The 4,216-nt window shown below is 46.8% G+C and overlaps 1 protein-coding gene across 1 annotated transcript in view; it reads right to left on the bottom strand.

Annotated features, from left to right (window-relative positions):
* Positions 1 to 4,216, bottom strand: part of PTHLH (parathyroid hormone like hormone) — a 23,820-nt gene that overhangs the window by 10,260 nt on the left and 9,344 nt on the right. The gene's annotated exons all lie outside the window — the stretch shown is intronic.

The raw sequence follows: 4,216 nt of genomic DNA on the forward strand, positions 1-4,216 counted from the left end.
ATCCTCGCGATCTGGACCTGCGACAGAGTGGAAAGGGGCCCGAAGTGTCAGTTCAGAATCTCCATCTCCCCGAACTACCCCGCGCCCCTTTTAGCCTGCTCTCAAATAGCCTCTTCAACATCAAGGACATCTCCCAAGTTGCAAAGAAAAAAAAAAAAAAAAACTTTCTCTGAAGCCTCTCAGCACTTACTTATTTAGGAACCAGCTACTCCAACTGTGCTTTTGCCAAACCACACAGGCAAAAGGGACCAAAAAGGGAGGAAAAGAAAAAAAATCAGAGACGCTTTCTCTGAAATAATAACCAAAATGAAGTGGTTTTATATATGCATCAATGATGAGCAGCGTGTTTACACGTCTCCCACAGCAATGTCTAATTAGTCTGGCCGGCCGTTCTCCTGTGTTCGTGGAGCAGGGCTAACCCACTCCTAAAAAGAAGAAAGTTTCCTCCTCCGAAGTCAGCTTCTTTGCAAACTAGGCCGTCTTGTTCCAGATCCACTTGTAGGGAGACCCACATATATATACATAGCTGTCTGTCTACCTCCTCTGGTGGGCTGGTTGCTTCCGGAAAGTTGATTCCACACACCCTGAGAACAAGTTTCAAGTGCGTGTGTCGTCGATCAGGAGGGCCAGGTGGCAGCGAGGGCGGGCTAATAGCGGCGCAGAGGGGCGGCGGCAGCTGGGCTTCACGGGCGGGGAGGCATGCTGGCCGGCGGCGCAGGTTGGAGGCGAGTTGAAAGCCGAGCAGAGGAATGTTCACACGCTCTCAGGCAAACCTGCGGGAGAAGTGAGCGAGTCGCAAAGAGGTGGCGCCCAAGGAACGCGCGCTGGGCGAGCTAGGGCGCGGGCGCGCGGGGGGTGGGGACGGCGACGCGCGGCCGGAGCGAGACCCGCCGGCCCGAGCGAGCAAAGGGGAGCCCGGAGCTGGAAATGCACACAGCAAGCAAAGGCGCTCCCCGCCTCCTGTCCTGCCACCCCCGACGCTGCCCCGAGCTCCGCCGAGCCCCACCCCGAAGCGCCAGCCCTGCCTAGCCATCCTGGAGTCGGGGGCGTGGGCGGATTCGCTCGCCCGGGATGAGTCTAGCCGATCCGCGACTGCCGGGCGGATCTGCCAGCCGAGGTCCCCGAGGGTGTGCGTACTGCCCGGGGCGGCCACGGTCCCCAGCGCGCCGGAGTAGCCTCGGCGGGCCAGGCGCGCAGCTTCCGGGGCTGCCGGGGGCGGACGGGCAAGGAGGAGGCCAAGGAGAAGGGGCCGGACGGCGCGGGCGCTTGGGATCCTCCGCGGGGAGGTCGCGGGCGGTGGGCCCTGGCTTTAAGGAGCCCTCAGCCCTTCTGGGCGTTTGGGGAGCGAAATGGGAACCTTCTTTTCTGGTCTTTTCCTGGGACAAGCTAAGTGGGGAGAATCGGCTAGGAAGGGGGAGATTCTTTGCTTAGAAGAGGAAAAAACGGTTTCAGACTTCAGGTCGAGATTACATTTTTTGCTGTCTCAGAACAGCTGAGGACATCTGGAGCCGGTCCAAGAAAACCCGCGCACATGATGGAGACTCGCTTTCGAATTGCTGAGGGGAACCGACACTACTGGGGAACGCACGCGGCTCTTTCGCCCACCAACGCGCGTCTAACCCACCCTTTCCCGGACAACCTACTCTGTCGCCTCCTCACCCCGTAGTCCCTGGCTACATATTATAGAATGATTGTATCCGTGTCACTTTCGCCCTCAGATGCAGCCAAACTAGCATTCTATGCTGCTTTTGCCTCGGAGAAGTAAAGGGAAAGCAGGGGGTTCTTCCCAAAGCTATTGGGCGGGGAAGAAAGACTGCTCTGAATTACTGGGCAGTGTCATCTAGAAAGGATTGCAGCGGATTTGAACGCCCGCTCAGTGGGCTCCTCTTCTTTCTGAAATGAACGCGGTGGTTGGGAACCATTTAAGGGATGTTTGTCTTCTAGATAGACACTCCTACTGGTAGATTTCATTACTCTGAAAGGTTAGTGTGATGTTGAGATTTCAGATCATTATCAAGCCTGGCTTTCTGGCTGATGCTCCAAGGATTTACCAAGGGTGGGCGAAATAGCGCCCTCTCACCGACCCTCGTTCATCTCGGTTCCCTTTCCCCCTCTTTTAACTGCAGCTAGCCACCAGTTCACGTTTACTGCTTAGTTTGGATTGGGGAGGCGGGTGGGGGTCACCTCATTCTCAGAAGCTGCTATTTCTCTCACTTGATTACTTAAATCTCCATACTTTAAAAAACTTGGCTTCCTCCCACTAAAAAATATCTCTGGGAATTTCCACAATTTCCCTTGAAAGTTTAAGAATTTCTAAATGTTAGATATTTGCATGGCATGAAAAGACAAAGTAACATTACTCAAAAATGTCAACCTTTGAACCTCTAACACTTTCTGATTTATAGTAAATTTTTTCCAAAAAGGCGCAGGAGCCTTAATGTAATTGTTAGATCTGAAGGGAGAAATCTGTAAAAGAGTAAATCACAAATGAGCCATTTAATACTTGCAAGTTGTTTAACATTGAAATGATAATATTTGTTTACACACACACACACACACACACACCCCCAAATGTCCTTAGCTGAGTTTCAAACTACCCAGGCTTTAGAAAGTCAGCCCTCCCCGAATAAAGGTTAAAACAAAAATCAGATTGAAAATATTAAATCACTTATGCTGTTAGCAAATTTATTATACTCCCAGAACATTATAAAGACTGGCATCAATATAGACTGCTTTGATTTATGTTGCTTTTTTGACTAATTAAACAAAATCGACCACCTCAACTCCTTCCCTTCTTTCTCCCCCATCCCCACTTTTCTGGTGTTAATTCCAAAACATCTATCAAATATTTTAAGAATGTCCTCTCCTCCACAAAATGAGAAAATATAGACACAGGAAAAACAAATAGTCTTTATATACTTGGAATGCCAACGTTTCTTCATCATTTATTATTTTATCTTTTCCTTGATTTACAGTTTTCTCCGCTTTTCTAGCCAAAAGAGGGAGATCTTCTCAGCAGTCTCTTCCAGAAGTAATTTTGTTTTGTTCTTTAAAAAGTAAAATAAAGTCTTAGAGGAATTAAAAACTTCCTGTAAGGAGTCTTTTCTGTTCCCACCAAAGGCAATTATTAGAAAGCTAGAAAACAGGTCCCCATTCTAAGCTGTCTTGTTAATTACTTTCAGCAGAATTCTCCTCAATATATACCCAGGACTCGGACTTTTTGCCTTTCTGAAAAGGATATTTTCTGACATAATTTAGTTCCCAGTATAACTGAGTAACCACCATGATAATACTGAGGACATGTGAATGGGAATGAGATGACTTCACACTGGAAGCCCCCCACCCCGCCCCTTTCTTTTTGGTTTAGGAATAGAACAAGTGCCAATAGAAGCTGAATGTTTGCTCAGGCCTTGCTATCACATAAATGCACTTTAGCAAATAGAAGGATTTGAAGGCCTGTCTTTAATCTGAAGTATTCCATATGAAGACAGATTAGAATTGTGAAATCTACACTTATATGAATTCATAGTCCAATTTTAAAAAAGATTTTCTAAAATTTTAAGTGCACCTTTAAAATTCATGTTTAAATACCCAGTTGATGCATATCTCCATGGATCTCCTCTTGGAATTGAGAAAAAAGTTCTAGCATTTATGTTTAGCTTTTTCATCTTTCTCTCTTTTTTTTCTTCATCAGCCAAAACAACAAGAAAATAAGCATACAAACCAAAAAAGTACCTATAGCACTTTAAACAGTGCACCTGGGCTCAGAAATTCCCTTATCTTGTTACCAATATGCATCCAGATTTAACATTTGCCAATCTGTAGCTCCAAGCGATCTCCCAAATAACTAAGTCATCCCTTCTCCCAACTATTTCTTTGTTTATATAAAGAAGTTTGCATAATTAGCTCAAGTAAAGTTAGTGTTTGATTCCATTACAATGTCGTTCAAATCACTTGCTTGGACTGAGACTTGAGAGGAGACTGACCTCAAGGTAGCAAAAAAGAGCTGCCATGCCTTTGAATCCCAGGTAAGGGTAGGCAACGGTGTGTTTCATTATTAAATCTCTGTAGTTAGATGAGGATAAGACTTGAACTGGGGCTGTCTCCTCCAGGAACAGGACTGACTTCTGACATCTGGAGGAACCGCCTTAGGGAGAAGTATCTAGACATGCATCTATCTGTCTCATTGGAAAAGTGGGTCTCATACCAGCCTTAC

This window comes from Pteropus alecto, unplaced genomic scaffold (genome assembly GCF_000325575.1).
Source record: "Pteropus alecto unplaced genomic scaffold, ASM32557v1 scaffold103, whole genome shotgun sequence".
Classification (NCBI taxonomy): Eukaryota; Metazoa; Chordata; class Mammalia; order Chiroptera; family Pteropodidae; genus Pteropus; species Pteropus alecto.